This window comes from Phocoena sinus, chromosome 18 (genome assembly GCF_008692025.1).
Source record: "Phocoena sinus isolate mPhoSin1 chromosome 18, mPhoSin1.pri, whole genome shotgun sequence".
Taxonomy (NCBI): Eukaryota; Metazoa; Chordata; class Mammalia; order Artiodactyla; family Phocoenidae; genus Phocoena; species Phocoena sinus.
In genome coordinates, this window is record NC_045780.1 from 5,371,255 (window position 1) to 5,390,378 (window position 19,124).

The 19,124-nt window shown below is 45.3% G+C and overlaps 1 long non-coding RNA gene across 1 annotated transcript; it reads right to left on the bottom strand.

Moving 5' to 3' along the window:
* Positions 1-36: 36 nt before the first annotated feature.
* On the bottom strand, positions 37-13,183 carry LOC116743161. Its single transcript, XR_004346696.1, has 3 exons — positions 12,966-13,183; positions 11,531-11,693; positions 37-1,543 (listed from the first exon to the last, which is right to left on the bottom strand). It is a non-coding gene; the product is annotated as an uncharacterized LOC116743161 (long non-coding RNA).
* Positions 13,184-19,124: the final 5,941 nt, after the last annotated feature.

The window sequence follows — 19,124 nt, forward strand, 5'->3', positions numbered from 1 at the left end:
ACTGTTGCTGTTTTTATTTTTTTGAGTTGCTTTATAGTTTTTTCTTTTTAAGGCTAGACAAAAGTATAACCAAATATTCATAGTAGTTAACTCTGGGGAGTGGAACTGGGTATTCTTCTACATTTCACTTTATGTTCTTCATTCTATGTGTTAATTAGCAATGTACTCATTCTGACATTAATAATACTATTTTTAATGTTATTAATGATTAACTGTGGGTAGAGAGATTACAGATGATTTTTAAATCTTTTTCTTATTTGAACCTTACTTTATGTCTAGAAGAAACGGGCATGATTTAAAAGAACATTGACTAAATGGTTGCTTTTCCTACAGAAAGTGCCACAGATGTATCAAGTTACAGCTGGGGCAGCCCTCAGAAGCCCTAAACACTTCTCCACCTCATTCATCATTGGCTGAGCTCTTAGCCTCAACAACCAGTATAGGCCGGGGTCAGAGTGCACAGCACTGGGGAAGCTGTGGGACTTAGGATGCCTCAGACAGGTCAAGGTCAGACTGCCGGGGGAGGGAAGGGGACGGCTCCGGGGGGGTGTGAGGGTGTGGGGATAGGAAGACGCAGTCCCACTCTTTTGTGCCTGTTAGACCCTGGCCGGAGAATTCCAGGACTATGGAGCGAATCACCTTTATTATGGGACTTTGTATGGTGTGATTCCTTATTGCAGTTTTCTGTTTAATTGTTGTTTTTTATTCCATAAACTTGGATGAACGGCTTACAGTTTTACCAGACCCTGCGCCAATTACTGGGGATAGAAAAAGGCAAAATATAGGATCCCTACTCTCAAGAAATCCAACATCAAATCAAAAGCAAGAATCAGACTAGTGAAAGGGCACATTATAATACAGTATGATTAGTGCTTGAACACAGATTTATGCGAAGTGTTCAAGGAATACAGAGGAAGGGGACACCAAGCCTGGGGGATTCCGGGGAATCTTAGCAGAGTTTGAAGGAGGCGAGCTGGAGAGAGGGGACCAAGGGAAGGAGTTCTCTGCAGAGAGAAGAGCCAGGAAGAACTGGAGGCCAGAAAGAGCACAAAGACGTACGGGTGGCTCCTATCGCTGCCGTCAAATTACTACAAACTTAGTGACTTTGAACGACACAAGTTTACCGTCTTACGCTTCTAAGGTCGAAGTTTAAACTGTCGGCAGGGACTGCACTCCTTGGTTCCTGCCCTTCCACCCATCACAGCAACCTCTGCTTCCACAGGGATCACATGTGTGCTGCCAAATCTCCCTCTTCCCCCCATGTATAAGCACTCGTGATGACACTGGGCCCACCAGATGATCCAGGATGAACTTCCCCATCTGCAAAGTCCCTTCGTCCTGCAGGGCAACATCCACAGGTTCCAGGATTAGGACCTGGCGATGTTTGGGGCCATGGGTCAGCCTGCTACTGTCCCCCTGAGGCTTCACGTGAATTCTTCTGCCCGGACAGCTCTTCTTCCTTAGGTCTGCTTCAGTGGCTCCTTCCCAGTTGCTGTGTAAACTTGGGCCATTTACTTCACCTCTTGCACTTCGGTCTCCTCATCTGGAAAATGGGGATGATAGACCCAGCCTAATCCGTTTTTGTGAAGCTACAGTGAGTTAGCGTATGGAAAGCACTCAGAGCAGCACCTTCCGCAAGAACTGGCCTCTTATTGTTGTCATTGTTATTGCTCCTTTTGTCACCGAGGTCTCTATTCCAATGTCACCTCTGCACAAACATCTCTCCTGGCCACCCTAGCTAAAGTAGGCCCCCTAGTAACTCTTTACATGTCTCTTCCTCCCTCCCTTCCTCCGTTCTTCCTTCCTTCCTTCCTTCCTCCCTCTGTCTCTCTCTCTCCCCCTCCCTCCCTCTCTCTCTTTTATTTCATAGCAAAGATCACAATCACATGACTTCCCTGTGGTGTGTACTTCTTGATTTATTCACTGCTTTTCCTCTGCTTCCTCCCCTAGAGTGTGAGCCCTGTGTTTCGTTCACCACTGATTCCCCTGCACCAAGCATGGTGCATGACACATAGAGGGCCCACAGTCAACATCTGTGAATGAACAACTCCAACTCCGTAGCCCGCATTGTCCAGTAGAGTAGCCACTGGCTGCACACGGCTGCTGAGCAGTTGAAATCTGGCTAATCCAAACTGATACGTGCTGGAGGTGCAAAACGCACATTAAATTTAGATTCCGTGTGAAACAGTGTTAAATATCTCATTAATAATTTTCATACTGTTTGCATGTTAAAATGATAGTAATTTGGATATATTGAGTTAAACAAAATATGTTAACATCAATTCCAGCTGTTTCTTTTTACTTCTTTTTAATATGGCTACTAAAAATTTTACATTGCATATGAGATTTGGATTCTCTTTCTATTGGATATCACTTCCCTAGAAAGCCCTTATGGCATGTGTTCTAAAAGCTGCACTGTCTGGGTTTGAATCCTTGGTCCACCATTTACTGGCTGTGTGACCTGAGGCAAATTATTTAGCTTCTTTCAATAAATGTTAGCTGTCATTAGCTAGTTTCCAAGGAAGAAATTATTCTGTGTCAAGAAGTTCAGAAATTTATAAATGTTTGCAAGTAGAGAAAAAGAGTAATATGCACCTAGAAAAATTTAGCAGACACTAGTGGTTTGGGTAGCCACTGTTAATAATTTATGTTTCTGATGGTTTGTATTTTTCACAATAACTGTGTCACATTTGGGTGGAAAAAAATAGATACATTTTTTAAATAAATAAAGTTTGCAAAAATTTCTTAAATTTGTTCATTGCAAATGTCAGTTTTCAAGTCCTAAAACTGAAGGCTCTGCCCCTGAGGGTTGCCAGGCATGGATGTCACACCTCTCATATCAACCCGGACAAAGGTCCATCATCTGAGAAAGCCGACTGCATCCCACTTCTTCTGACCTAATTCTGGGACATGCTAAGCCAAACAAATATCCAGGAAACTATATAAAGAGTTTCCATGTTTCTTTTCCACATACTTCCTTTTTCCATTTTGACTTTCCTCTAATAGTTTTATGAGTGCTACAATACATAAAGTATAGCCCTGTGCTGGACAGGTGCTCAGTAAATAGGGAATGACTCACTGAAGGAATGAATGCATCAATGAATTCAGTGCAACTAGCATCTCCCTTCTTCCCATCCTGTCCTTTATGCCTCTTACTGGTTTTCATTGTTAGATTATAATTCCCCAATGCATTTGATTCCTTTTTTCTTTTCCCTCCCCTGATGCCAAACATCCTCCATGGATTTCTTTATACTTTTTTTTTATTATACTTTTCATTTAATTTACCACTTTTATGCTCTTATCTTCTTTAATACAATTTCTGGCGAAATTTCAGGAGACCTCTTTGGATTCCTCCTTTCAGCCACAGTTACAATCATGTTTTCAAAATAACTCTTCGTGTGTATAGTATACATCCATTTATCATTTGTCTCAGAAAAGGAGAATATATTTATATATTTATGAATATGAGTATATACTGTGATGATATAATCAACAAACCAGAATATAGACTTCTCCATGGGACAAATAAACCTGTTTTCTTTTTTTTTTAATATTTATTTATTTGTTTTTATTTGGTTGAGCCAGGTTTTAGTTGTGGCACGCAGGCTCCTTAGTTGCGGCATGCAAACTCTTAGTTGTGGCATGCACGTGGGATCTAGTTCCCTGACCAGGGATGGAACCTGGGCTCTCTGCATTGGGAGCACAGAGTCTTAACCACTGCACCACCAGGGAAGTCCCCTAAACCTGTTTTTTTTCAACAACTGAATTGTAAGATTAAAAAAACCCAAGAGACGGAACAGTTAATCTCTACTATAGATTAATGAAGCTGTAAGAGATATAGCAACGGATCATAATTTGCGAACCTTTTTTTTGTACCTCATTTTTAAAAAACAAAACTATAAAATAAAAACATTTAGGGCTTCCCTGGTGGCGCAGTGCTTGAGAGTCCGCCTGCTGATGCTGGGGACATGGGTTCGTGCCCCGGTCTGGGAAGATCCCACATGCCGCGGAGTGGCTGGGCCCGTGAGCCATGGCCACTGAGCCTGTGCGTCCGGAGCCTGTGCTCTGCAACGGGAGAGGCCACAACAGTGAGAGGCCCGCATACCGCAAAATAAAAACCACAAAAAACATTTACAGGACATTTGTGTCATTTATGAGACAATTGTAACTTTGAACACCGACTAGATAATTTTTTTAATAAATGTATTTATTTATTTTTGGTCGAATTGGGTCTTAATGTACCCAGGCTTTCTCTAGTTGCGGCGAGTGGGGGCTACTCTTCGTTGCAGTGCGCGGGCTTCTCATTGGGGTGGCTTCTCTTGTTGCGGAGCACGGGCTCTAGGCGCGTGGGCTTCAGTAGTTGTGGCTCGCGGGCTCTAGAGCACAGGCTCAGTAGTTGTGGCGCACGGGCTTAGCTGCTCCGCGGCACGTGGGATGTTCCCGGACCAGGGCTCGCGCCCATGTGCCCTGCATTGGCAGGTGGATTAACCACTGCGCCACCAGGGAAGCCCCAGACTAGATATTCGATGGTATTAAAGAAGAACTGCTGTTTTTTAAAATTGAGGTATAATTGAAATAACATTGTATCAGCGTCAGGTGTACAACACGATAATTCAATGTTTGTATATATTGCGAAAATGATCACCACGATAAGTCTAATTAACATCCATCACCGTACGCAGTTATAAAAATGTTTTCTTGTAATGAGATCTTTCAGGATCCACTCTCCAGCGACTTTCAGATATGCAGTGTTATTAACTGTAATCACCACGCCGTACATTACATCCCCATGACATTCAGTTTATAGCTGGAAATTTGTATCTTTTTACTCCTTTCACCCATTTTGTCACCCCACCCCCACTTCCGGCAACCACCAATCTGCTCTCTGTACCTGTGAGCTCTGTTTGGTTTTTTGTTCTTTTTTATTTTTGATTCCACATGTAAGAGAGATCATGCAGTATTGTCTTTTTCTGTCTGACCTTTTCACTTAGCATAAGGCCGCAAGGTCCAGCCATGTTGTCACAAATGGCAATATTTCATTCTTTTTATGGCTAAATAATATTCCATTTTATATATATATATATATATATATATATATATATATATATACCATATTTTCTTTATTCATTTATCCATCGATGGACTCTTAGTTGCTCCTATATCTTGGAAATTGTAAATAATGCTGCAGTGAGCATGCAGGGTGCATGTATCTTTTCAAGGTAGTGTTTTTGATTTCTTTGGCTAAATACCCAGAAGTGGAATTGCTGGATCATGTGGTAGTTCTATTTTCAATTTTCTGAGGAACCTCCATACTGTTTTCCATAGTGGCTGCACCAATTTACATTCCCACCAACAGTGTACAGGGGTTCCCATTTCTCCACACCCTCACCAACACTTGTTATTTTTTGTCTTCTTGATAACAGCCATTCTAACAGGTGTGAGGTGATTATCTCATCGTGGTTTGGGTTTCCTTAATGATTAATGATGTAGAGCATCTTTTCTTGTACCTGTCGGCCATCTGCATGTCTTCTCTGGAAAAATATGTATTCAGATCCTTTGCCTAATTTTAAAAATCAGATTGTATGGGGTTTTTTTGCTATTGAGTTGTATATTATATTTTTTGGATATTAACCCCTTATCAGATATATGATTTACAAATCTTTCCTCCCACTCAGTAGGTTGCCTTTTCATCTTGCTGATGGATTCCTTTGCTGTGCAGAAGTGCTATTTTTAAGGTATGATAAAGATAAAAGTATTCATATTTTTTAAAGATATATTCTAAACATTTAGAGATGCATTTATATATTTTGCATTTTTCTTCAGAATATTGGGGAGATGTGGACAAAGCAAAACTGGCTATGAGTTGATCGTTATTAAAACTGGGTGATGGGAGTTTCTTATACTATGTTTCTTTTTAATGTTCTTGAAATTTGTTATAATAGTAAAACATAAAAGAATTGCTTATTACAAAATAAATATAATTATAGAAAATCTGAAAAATACAGAAGAGTCTAAGAAAAAGGAAAAAACAAAACCAAAATTGCTCCTAACACCACAGCAGTGGTCTTAATCACTCATAGTTTGGTATGATTCCTTTCAGTCTGCAGTCTGTGCACATATATATATAAACACAGGTGTGTGCCTGTGGTTATTCTAAGCATGGCCACATTTTCACAGTCTTCCCATCAAGAAGTGGAATATATGTCCTCCCTCCTTGAATCCGGATGCGCTTGTGGCTGCCTTGACCAATATAATATGGAGGAAGTAACTCCATGTGGTTGGGTCATGACAGGCCATGTGCCTCTACACTGTTTGCTGGGAACACATGCTCTCGGAGGCCTGAGCCACCACGTAAGATGTTTGATGACCTTGAGGCTGTCAAGCTGTGAGGAGGCCCAAGCCACATGCAGAGGTTCCAGTTAACACCTCCAGCTGAGTCATGTCAAATGAGGTGCCAGATACGTAAATGAAGAAGCCCCCATCCATTCAAGACTGCCCAGCTGATGGCTCCAGGCAGTGGAGAAAAGACAGCTCCTGCGCCCCAGAGAATCCATGAACATATTGAAATAGTTGTTGTTTGAGGTGGTTTGCTACACAGTAATAGATGACAGGACAGAATTTGGTACCTGGAAATGGGCTGTTGCCATCAAATGCCTAAAATGTGGTGTTTGTTTGGGGACTGGCTGGCAGGGAGAAGTCAGGCAGGCATTGGAAAAGCTGATGGTGAGGGTTTGAACAAAGTGAGGAAAATGTTACTGGATGCTGAAGGAAAGGAGACACATGCTAGGTACTGGCAGAACGTTTGGCAACGCTGTCACCTGGGATACCAGGGAAAATAAGAAATGTACTTAATAAACTCAGTAACTGGCTGAGGAGATTTCTGGGCGGGATATTAAAGGGGCCATCAACTTGTTCTAGCTGCCTACAGAGGATGTGAAAGGGTGAAAAGAATACACCATTCAGTTATCAGTGAGGATTAAGAGGAAATGTAGAGGGCTCAGCTGGAACTTAGCCAGCAAAGGATTCTCTGAGCAAAGATCAAGTCCAGGACACAGTAAAAAGAAAAAAAAAAAAAAAAGAAAAGTGTTTTCAGAATAAAAAATGAAGCCAAGGACGTGACTTTAAAGCCCTTTATTAGCACTTAAGAAAGGTATAAGTGCTACTTCATAAACTCAACTAAACAAAAGGCCTTGTCAGGATGGAAAATTTTTTTCCTCTTAGGATCAGTACCTGGGAGCCTTCCAATTTAACTGACAAAAGACAGGTGAACAGGAGAAAAAGAACACACATTTTATTAATATTTTACCTGCACGGGAGTTCACAGAAAGGAAGTGAAACTCAAAGAAGTAACTAGACTCAAGGCCTTGCATACCATTTTAAACAAAGGAAAGGAGGTTTGGGCTTCGAGAAATGATACATGTGGGAAGCGGCTAGGAAATATATGAGGAAAACGAAAGGCCGATGACGGTCACTTTAGTAAAAGGTGTGTCTGCAGGCTCTTCATTGTGCTGACTCTCCACTCCAGTGATAGAAGTTGCTCTCCACTTCCTGGTACAGGAGAGGGAGGATACCTTCACAAAGGGAATCTTATGCCCTACTTTTAGGCAGGAAAGGGAAGGACAGAGAACTCTCCCTGGATCTGCTGACTCTCACTGCCTACGGCCCAAGCCAAAGTGGCACATGTTGAGATGGCACATTCTGGACCTCTTCTGCCTTCTAAGAATTTCAGGGAAAACCTTACAAGCAATCTCTGTTAAACAGTAGGGCTTCTAAAGATCTAAAGCATTGCTACACGACAGCCACATGGGGCTCAGGGTAGACAAGGAATCTCAGAGGTTTGTGGGTGACTTTATCTAACGGAGCACGTTTTTTATAAATTGCGATATGAGAAATCCACAGAGATTTTGAGGGAATTATATCAGCTTGAATAGAGAGGAACAGAGGTGGTACAAAATGAAATGAGGGACTTCCCTTGTAGTCCAGTGGCTGACTCTGCGCTCCCAATGCAGGGGGCCTGGGTTTGATTCTTGGTCAGGGAACTAGATCCCACATGCGTGCTGCAACTAAAGATTCCACATGCCACAACTAAAAGATCCTGCATGCCACAACGAAGGTCCCACACGCAGTAACGAAGATCCCACATGCCGCAACTAAGACCCGGCACAGCCAAATAAATAAACTAATAAATAAATAAATAAATATTTTTAAAAACAAACAAACAAAAAATGAAATGAGGTCTTTGGCTGCCCAAACTTAGGCAGAAGGCAGACTGAAAAATTTACAATCATTGGCTACTTTTTATGGGGAAAGGGAGGATGATTCAGAGAATGGGAAACAAAGACCCACAGGAGAGAGGGGAAAGTCCCAGACAGTCACTCCCAGGAAGCAGGACAGAGTCCTAATCAATAAGTGAACATCACATCCTGGGATGGATTTCAAAATTAATATAAACCAATGACTGCTATGCATTTCTGTTTCTCCACTTTGAAACAGGAGTATCTTAGCAGTCATCCTATACTCGTCCTACTGTTGTATGTTGGGTTTATTTGAGGAGGAGTGGCAGAAAACTTGTCTCTTTAATTCATCAGTTTACAGATCAAGCAGAACCATACCCAACGAGCTTAAGTCAAGGTGCCTAACATCCACCTGGACCTGATTTATATTAGGAGACCCTGTCACCTAAGCCTAAGCCCAATGCCTTAGTAAGTAACATAAAACTTTAGGAGGAGAGAACTTGGACATGGAGAATGTAAATAAGTTGTGGGCATGGAACTGACTGTGGGCAGTTTTAAAATATGGCTGCAAATTCTTTGACATTCCTCCCATAGAGAAGTGGATTTATTCCCTTCCTCTTGAATCTGAGAGGGTTTGTAAATGCTTCAATCAATAGATTAAAATTGGTGGTAAAAATGACACTGTGACTTCTGAAGGTTGACCATAATAGGCCATAGAGCTTCCCGCCTGCTCACTGGGAACACAAATCTTCGGAGCTCTGAACCACAATGTAAAAAGTCTGACAAGCCTGAGGCCTCCATGCTGGGAGCAGGCTCAAGCCACACCGAAGAGGAGCTCTGGTTAACAATCCACAATGATCCCAACTTTGGGCTCTTTTCAGCCTATGCACCAAATACGTGAATAAAAAAACCTCTAGGGGACTCCCCCGCGGTCCAGTGGCTAGGGCTTGGTGCTTTCACTGCAGTGGCCCAGGTTCAATCTCTGGTCGGGGAACTAAGATCCCACAAGCTGTGAGGCGCAGCCAAAAAAATAAATAAAATTTTTAAATGAAATAAAATTTTAAAATTAAAACTAAAGAAACCTCTAGATGATTTCTGCCCTGGCCACTCAAGTCTTCCTGAGGGCCCAGACATTGTGGAGTGGACACAAGTCATTCTTCTTGTACCCTGTCCAGGTCCCTGACCCACAGAATCCATGGACATAATGACGTGCTTGTTGTATGACACTGAGTGTGGAGCTGTTATACAGCAATAGAAACACCACCATATTAGTTTCCTGTGGGCGCTGTAACCAATTATCACAAATTTGCTGGCTTAAAACAATAAATTCATTCTCTCACAGTTTTCAGGCCAGAGTCCAAAACTGGGCTGAAATCAGGATGTGAGCAGAGCCACACTGGAGACTGTGGGAGAATATCTCATCTTTGCTTCTTCCAGCTTCTGGTGGCTGCCGGCATTTCTTGGCTTGTGGCTGCATCACTCCAGCCAACATCAAATCTCTCACTGCTCCTTCGTATCACTTTGTGTGTGTGTGTGTGTGTGTGTATGTGTGTGTGTGTGAAATCTACCTCTGCCTCTCTCTTATAAAGACACTTGTGGTAGCATTTAGGGCCTACATGAATAATCCAGGGTAATCTCTCATTTCAAGATCTTAACTTAATCATATCTGTAACAACAGTTTGGGGTGGGATTGTTGCTTTTTGTTTTTTGGTGTTTTGGTTTGGTTTTGATTTTTATGTCCCTTTTTTTGGCTTGTTTGGTTTTTTTGCCATGCAAGGTAACAGTCACAGCTTCCAGGGATTAGGTTATAGATGTCTTTCAGAGGGACATTTTTCAGCCTAGATACATAAATACATAGATACCTAGATGCAAAAGATCATACTGTACATGTATATTCTTTTGCGTCATACTGTATATATTCTTTACGAGACAAAAGGAAGAAGTATTCCTCAGATCATCAAACACTCTGAAAATAGCAGCTTTAATGGTTATGTAATATTCTACTGAATGGGTATACCATAACTTAGTTACCCAAAATATTAATATCAGACACTTATTTCCAACTCCCCTACTTCTGATTATTTCCTTAGATTAGTTCTAGATGTGAAATTACTAAACTTAATGAGTATATTTTAAGACTTCTAAATATTGCCAAATTGCCATTCAAAAATATATTAATTTAGTTTCATCAGTATAGGAGGTGCCTGTTTATCATCCGTCACCAGACTGAGTATTGGATTTTTAAAGCTATCAAACCGTCACCAGACTGTGTATTGGATTTTTTTTAAAGTGTTATGTTATTTGATGATATTTTATTAGAAGTCTGGTATTTGTCCTGTCATTTTGCATTGAATTTTTTTATATATTAAGGAAAATAATCCTCTGACATTTTTGTAGCAAGGCTTTTTTGTCATTTTTAATGTGCTTTTAAATTTTGAAGATGACGGTTCTGATAGCTCTCTACTATTCTCCTTATAATTCTTACTTGCCTTTATACTTAGAAAGTCTACACTTTCTAAGTCAGAGAGCAGACTCAACCACGGTTGAAATAGCATGGTGTTCGACATCAGAAAGGCATGGGTCATAATCTGTCTCATAGGGTTAGATATTGGTTTTTACAAAGATTAAATGAAATAAGTAAAGAATCAAGCACAAGGCCTGGATGTGTAAACCCTTCTGTTCCTTTCCTTCTGTTTACTAGAAAATAATAGACTCAAGCAGATCACAAAAAATGCAAATGCCAAAAAAATATGAAAATATGCTCAATCTGCTTAGTACATCATGGAACATAAAATTAAGTTAGTTACCATTTTCTGTCCATCAAATTAACAAAAATTTAAGCAATAACCTCTAGTGCAAAGAGGCCATGGAGAAAGGGGAACTCATTATAGGCACCTGTGCGGTACTGTTAATTGCTAAACCTTTTCGGGAAGCAATGACTATATTTATTACAGTGTAAAGGTGAAAAAAAAAGTTTTAAATTGAGCATTTTTCTTTGACCTAGGATCTCCTATTTGAGTTATCTATCCTTTACAAACACAAAGAGGGGCTTCCCTGGTGGCGCAGTAGTTGAGAGTCCGCCTGCCGAGGCAGGGGACACGGGTTCGTGCCCCAGTCCGGGAAGATCCCACATGCCACGGAGCGGCTAGGCCCGTGAGCCGTGGCCGCTGAGCCTGCGCATCCGGAGCCTGTTGCTCCGCAACGGGGAGAGGCCACAACAGTGAGAGGCCCGCGTACCGCAAAGATAAAAAAAAATAAAATAAGATACAAAAGGGTATATGTAAAACGATGCTTACCTTTGGACCACTATGATAGCAAAATGCTGACAGCAACGTGAAAATCCATCAGTAGTAGAAAAGCAGTTGAATAAATGTGTTTCTTTTCAGTTTCTACCCACTAAAATGTAAGCTTCCAAGAACAAGGATTTTTATCTGTGATCTTAATGCTGTTTTCCAGCACCTAGAACATAATAAACATTCAAAGAAATTGTTGAGTAAATGAATAAAATTCTGGTATACCCAAATTTATAAAATGCAGTGGCCATTAAAAAGTCAGTTGGATTTAAAAAAAAAAAAGTCAGTTGGATTTATATATAATGACCTGGGGAAATGGCCATGATATATTATTAACTGATAAAAGCAAGTCACAACGAAAAGTATGACTTCATTCTTTTTTAAGGAGAGACAAAAGGAAGAAACAAGATAAGTGATACACATTTGTCTAAGCACAAAAATTCTTGGGATGATATGGACCAGGGTGTTAACACTGGCACCCAGAGGGATGGGATTGAAAGAAGAGGCAAATTTTAACTTTCCACCCCTCTGCATTGTTCAAACTTGTTGGAAGGAATTGTTCCGTGGAAGGCCTCAACGTGCGTTCATAAAAACTTAAACCAGACAGGCTTTGCTATGGGAAGGACAACCTCTTTGAGTCCTTTGCCCCCGCGTTAGGAAAACAGGTCCTTGGCAACAGGTCCTTGGGCGTTACTAGGTATTCTTTTTACAGTATTGGTTTGTGCTTTTTTGATTTTTTGTGCCCTCCCCCCAACACAACCCCCGCTCCCGCGAGTTTGCTCAGCCCGTCCCCTTCCTGCGGGTATCCTTCCTGTCCAACCTGCCAACTCCCCCTGCGCGCTTATCTGACCCCGTGCTCTGCAGCGGCACCCGCGCACCGTGTGCACGCCCGACCTTTGCCACCTTCCGCGCTCACGGCAACTGCAGGAGGATGTGGTTTACAGAACACGTGGACCGAGGCTTCTCACTCCAGCGCCCTTATTTCCGAAACGGTCCCCCCAAGCGCAAGGCCCATCTCCAATATTCAAAGGAAACCCAGAGGAGGGGGCCGGGCTTGGAGGAGGAGGGCGGGGCGAAGAGGGGGAGATGAGGTGTGGAGAAGCACCTGCCGGCGCCTCCACCACTATTAATATTAACTTTTATTAAGACTTTGGCCCTTCTTTCCCTGGGGCTTCACAAAGCAGGAAGCCAAGGGCAGGGGTGCAGGAAGGGAATTGGCAGGAAGAGAAAACCTTGAGGTAAATTATTTAGCCGTGAGGCGAGATTAAGAGTGATTCCGCCCTCTCCCCTCCCCCACCCGCAAAGCGGGCCCAGGTTGGGGATCAGCCCTCAAACCGCCACTAATCATTTCAGCTGGACGACATCTGGAGTCTGGTGAGGGGGCAGGCCAGGGAGACGTCTGTCGGCGACACGAGGTGCGAGAGCGGTGGGCACCCACCGGGCCCCCGGCTCCGGGGGACGTGGCCTCTCCGCGGGTTAGGGCCGCGCCTGATTGCGATGGGAGGGAGGCGGCTGAGGTCGAAAGTGCCAGAGCGCGGCCGGGAGAGGCGCAAAGGGGTGGGCTTGTTCGCACCCGCTGGGCCAGGCGACACCTGCTGCCGTGGACCCCGGCCCTGCGCCCTCGTTGGGGAAGAGGGAGAAGCAGCCGAGGGCCGCAGTCTCTCCCTGGGGCCGCTCCTGCGGGCGCCTCCGCCGGTTGCCCCTCCCGCTCTCCGCCCCCCGCCCCGCTGGGTTCCGGCTCTCCCGTCCTCGGACAGTCGGGGACACGGCCGCTCCGCCGGAGCAGCAGCGCCGCCTGCCGGGCACCTCGCGCAAGCTCGGCCGCGGGAGGGGCGGCAGGGAGTGGGCTGAGCGCGCCGACCTCCCGCCTCCCCTTCAAAGTCAAGTCCCTCCCTCCCGCCCGGCGGCCCCCGCCGCCATCGCCCGCGGCGCTCAAGCCCGACGTGGAAGCCGCCGCCGCGCTCCTCACCGGGGCCCGGTTCCCGGCACCTCCGCCGCCCATAGCGGGGCACGCCGTTGAAAAACTCAGAGTATGTTTAACCGTGATGACAAAAGCAGCTGTGGAAACCAAGCTGCTCCGAAGAGGAAAAGGAACGTGCCCGGGATCTCGAGGCGCGACTTCCGGGGCGCAGACGGCGGCGGCCCCCCCGGGCTTCCCGCCAGGTTGGCGCGGCTGCCACGGGGGCCTCGCTGCGCTTCCACCTCGGGAGGCGCCAGGCCGCCCGGAGACGAGCGCGGCCTTTCCCCGTCGGGCGAGGAGCCGGCGCGGCGTCCGAGGCCGGGAGCGACGCGACCCCGGCGCCCGCGGCGCGCTCCTGCGGCTCGTGGCGCTTGGGCGGTGGGTCCTGAGGGCCGTGGCGAGAGTCCGGTCCTTTGATCCGTGGGCCAGGCCGCAGGGGGAGGGGCGAGGCCGCTGCCACCTGAGCGGCATCTTCGCTGCAGGCTGGGGCCGCGCACAGACGCCTCGATACCAGGCCGACTGCCCTTCCCCCAGCCCTGTTGTAGACGACCGGCCTGTCTGGACATGAGCAAAGCATGCTTTCATTTTTTCTGTCTAAAACATTCAAAGACTCGAATCCAGGCAGTAGTTTCTCCGAGATAGAGGTGTGAGGTGGCGGCAAACTAAAAGTTCCCGCCAAGGGAGCAGCTTGCTGCCTGTCTGTTTTGTCTGGCTTTACACTTGCGAACGTAGCGCCCAGCTTTGTGCAGCAATCCAAGCCCATCTAAAAATCTGCTCCCTGAACAGCTTGCGACGGCCCGATTGTGTGGTCATTTGGCCTTGTGGTTCTCCGTCCTGGCCACGTGTCCACCCAAGAGCAGCTATCGTAACACTGTAGGTGCATTTCAAGACTCTAACCCTAAAAATGAGGAATAAATGTTGCTTGTTGGTTTTCTGTGGGCTGAAGATCATGACCAAGACCTGTCACTCTGAATCAGGGTCTGTTGTGTTTAACAATATATCACTAACAGATGTCTAAAAGTATAAAGATGGTTATATGAAATTCATAGACACGATGAAAATTATAACAGGAACACATGAAAATAACTAGAGGAATTTGGACTTCTGAAATTTGCATTATTTCAATAAAGTGATTTGAGGGGGAACATTATTTTTTTTTTAATATGTGTGGATTCCTTACGAGCAGTCTCTCTTTTTTGTCCTTCCTGCATGCTTCTATATTGCTATTTATTGGACAATGGTCCCTGGTTCTCGCTTAAGTATGTCTTTCTTCTGTTTGCTTCTGGCAATGCACATACACCCTAACATAGGTGTGCCTAGAAAACGGAGGGAGGGCTGAAAATAGAATCTAGATCCATTGAGTTTTGTTGTGGTTGTTTTTAATATATTAGATACACAAAGTGAAAGAACATATACTGTGTCTTTCATGAATAAAAGAGCCTGGCGACACCATTTTTAACAGCTCCTAATCTGTGGTTTAGGTACTTAATCTTTGTCACCGATTCTACTAAATGTCAGTGAGTTAAAATTATTTAAGTGCCACCCAACAAGCCATTGTATGCTTATACTACAGTGACTTTAGCTCCTACTTTGTTTTTCATTATTTGCTTTCCTGAGGTTGGAGAGGAATTTATCAACTACCACTTGTATAAAACCTATTATTGTCATACTGCAGATACAAAGTGTTATGAGAGGAGACTGTCCTGAAAGTTCTGAGATAACAAATGAACAATTAGAAAATAATTTGTTTCCTAGAAATTAAAACACAAATATTAAAAGACATGAAATGGAAAAAAAAAGATGTGCTGATACTGATTGTGAAAAAAAGGGTAGGGGGCCATGAAATGCCTAGGTTCCTACTTGCCAATAAAATTATTTGAGGCATAGACCCAATACATGACCTGAATATTATTTTTTAAGCACGTGTGTGTGTGTGTGTGTGTGTGTGTATAAAGGGACAGTTTGGTCATCACTGAATCCCAGGGAACTCTTCTTCATAGATCAAAACTGGTTGTGTTTTGGTTTATGGATAATATCTCTAGCACAGAATCACCAAGATCCCGGAGAGAGAACAAACTGGTCATTAACTCTGGGCCTCTGGCAACTTAGTTGATATTATCCATATAAACTGAGGTTAGTGACAAATTCCAATTTGAAAAAGCTGTTGTTAAAACAAATGTTTGGGTACTAGAGACACAGACCCAAAAGGTCACCTACACACTTGCCCCCAGCTTCTCTAAACTGATACCTCCAAGAAGAATGTCAAGGTAAATGTTGCTATAATCTCTGGAACTGACAGATTCTACTTTCCTTATTTGGAATTTGAGGGGGTTTTCCTAGATCTATTTTCATAACCTTCAAGAAATGAATGATATAAGAAGTATATATTCCCTGTGGTTTGTAGCTAAGTAAAGAAAATATTTAGTGATTGTTCTGGCCCAGTATCACTGGGCTTGTCCCAGTTATCAATAAAATCTGCTTGGTTTCCTAAAATCATAGTAATCTCTTGAAGAAGAGGATGAGGCAAAAGAAAGAAAAAAAAAGACTAAATGTGAGAATTATGGGGGTTGGAAGATTGTATAGTCTAAATGAGATTTAAGAATATACTTTAAAAGTTAATTTAAAATATTTCCAGGTAACCTACGTTATTTAGGTATGTTTTCCTTATCCTCCAAAGCAAAACTAATTTAACAAAAGATCTGCTGCTATAGTTTTAATGTAAGGGAAGAATTATGGGGGCTAGAAGAAAATGCTTGCCTTAAAATGACTTCGAGGGAAGAGTCGGGCTTGAAGAATTCAATCCGCAGCAGCTTTTGGGGGCGGCTCTCAGAAGAGTACGGAATTGAGGTGTTGAAATGGAAATTGTTTCAAAATAAAGAAACTCATAATACCATCTAGGTAGAGTATCTGCCTCTCTGCCTCCTTTGGGGTTAAAGGATCCTGACTGATAATGAGGTTCCCAACTACAACCTCAACTAATCTGAGTCTCCTAAATACAACTGGAAGTGTTTGGGGATACAGTATCTTTCCTGGGAGATAAAAGGGCAGGTAAGCTATGCAGAGCAGTAACTCATCTTCTCCTCTGGAATGTTAGTGCTTTGCCACTTGAGATTCTGTGCAGACACCTAGGCACTGGAAATCAGAAGACAACAGACTTGAGGCTATTTTGACAAAGTAAGCAGAGCTGAATACATTAGAAAAACTTCTGGAAGGAGTTATTCTCTAATGATTTGAGAAATTATCCTCGTTCGAAAATTCGCTTTAAGCACGCTTGAGCCCTTCAGAGACGATGATTCATCGTTAAAAGGAGGAGGAGTTCATGTCATTATTGGGGTCTCATCATAAGTGTACACTGTAACTTGCATTTGCTTACATTACCTCATTTGATCGTCATATTACAAATGAGGAAGTTGTGGCTGCGAGGTTGTGATCTCCCCAAGGCCCTTAAACTAACAAACAGCAGCCTATTTCTAAAACAACGTGCAAACAGTGCTCTTAAAAACATACAAGCTCTTCTTAAGATTCTGTAGCTGAGATTTCTTTATTTCTGCTTGTTGCCTTCTCTTATCTTTTCCTGGCTGGTTGTGAACGACAACAGCCAGAATACTGCTGTTTATATATTTAGATTTCTATTTAAGATTAGTGTTCTTGACTAGGTACTTGACTATCTAGTAGGAGGCCTTCTAGTCGGAGGCCTCCTACTAGATAGTATCAGAAAGAAGTGAAACTCATTGAAACTGTCATTGCTTTCACTAGCAGTCCATCTTGTTAACTTTATTAGATGGATGTGATAGAGTTATGAATTGTTTACAGGAAAAAAAAAAAGACCAGGCCTGTTTTCTCTCCATATATCCCCTTTCTTGACATGAGTTCCACAATACTGGTACACTCTTTCCTTATATTAATATCGTACCCATATTTCTGTAATTTTCTTAAAGAAACGTCTTGTGCAAAAAGACCCCCCTTTTTTTCGGGGGCGCCCTGCGGCGTGCGGGATCTTCGTTCCCAGACCAAGGATCGAACCCGCGCTCCCTGCAGTGGAAGCGCGGGGTCTTAACCATTGGACGGCCAGGGAAGTCCCCAAAAAGACTCTTAGTGGATAGCTCCCCTCCCCCAAATTTGTTTTTCTTAAACATTCACCAGATGCAAGAATCTTCTGCACCGGACCTAGTTTTTACTTAGTTTCAACAGGCCCGGGACCGTGGCGGGGAAGGCTCGCCGCGTGGGTCTGGGAGCAGCGGAGTCGGAGACGCCCTGGAGTTTGCACCTCTCAGCTGGGTCACAACTGTGTCCCTTTCCTCCAGAGGCGGCGAGCAGCGCGCGCGCGCCCCCTGGCGGCCCGAACCCGGGACAGGGCACCTGGAGGCCCGAGGGGTTGGGGCACCTGGAGGCCCGAGGGGTTGGGGCCCCTTGACCCCCGGCACTGTGCGGGCGGCGCTCGGAGCCGCTAGGTCTTGTCGTCAAAAATAAACCCGGGTGTCCCGGCGCCGACCTCCCTAAGCCTCTCCAGGCTGCGCCGCCCGCTCGCGCCCTGTCCCCGCGTTCCCCCGGGCTTGCTCCAGGGGTGGTGCCTTGGCGTCGCAGGCGCGGTGGCCTCACTTGCCGGCGGGGGCCCTCATTCCTGGCCTTTTCCGCGGCCTGGTGGCCGGCGGCCCGCTCGCCGCCCAGAGCAGGGTCCTGGCAGGTCCAAAAGCAGCCAAGCGCCCCTCCGCGCCCGGATGCGCGCCGCGCGCGGGCGTCAGCGCTCCCGGGCCGAGCCCCGGGAAGGGGAAGAACTTGTAATCGCTTGCAGCGGGACAATGCCGACTTTTGAACCTCTAACCACTAAGCAAACAACCCTTGTGCTCTCGCTCCACTGTCCAAACAGGGTTTATTGACAGGCGTTTCACAGCAACGCATAGCAACCTCGGCGGCGGCCCGGGGTCGGGCACGCGGGCGCGGCCGGGAGCGGGGTCCGCGCCGCCCTCCCCGCGCCGGGCGCCGGGGGACCTCCCGGTGCTCCGCGGACCCAGGTGCGTCTCCCGCCTCGGCCGGGCCGCCTCCTGCCCAAGAGGCGGGCCAGGCCCGCTCCCTCTGACTTCGGGGGCCGCGGGCCCAGCCCCGGAGCCCTTTCCCAATCCCGGAGTGAAAGGCGCCACCTGGAAGGGCCGCGGAATCGGGGAGATGCTCCAGGGGCTATTTCTGCCTCGCAGCTCCGCTCATCCTGCCCAGCCCTCGGGGCACCCCTTCCCTCGGTGGAGGCGCTGATTAGGGCTCCAGGCTGCCTGTGGGAAAGACCGCAACGGAGGGCAAAGCCCTTCTCCGCAGGCCCCACCGAGAGCGCCCAGGTCGGCGGCTTCCAGGACCAGAAACCTCAAGGGCAGCAGCCCCGTCCCCAGCGGATCAGCCAGATAACGAGCAACCATCACTAAAAGGATCTTCTTTTGCTGGGTCTCGAATTCTTGTCTGTGGGGGGGAGGTGGAGGGAGGAGCGGGGAAGGGAAACAGCGCGGGACAAGGTAAGGGGTGGAGTCAGAAAGGGCTCACGGAAACCGATACGCTGGAGTCTACATTCGTGGAAACGTTGCCTTGGGGAAACAGAAAATCGAAAATTTTTACTTGAATGCTTGTGTTTAGCTGGATGGGGGGGAGCATCCT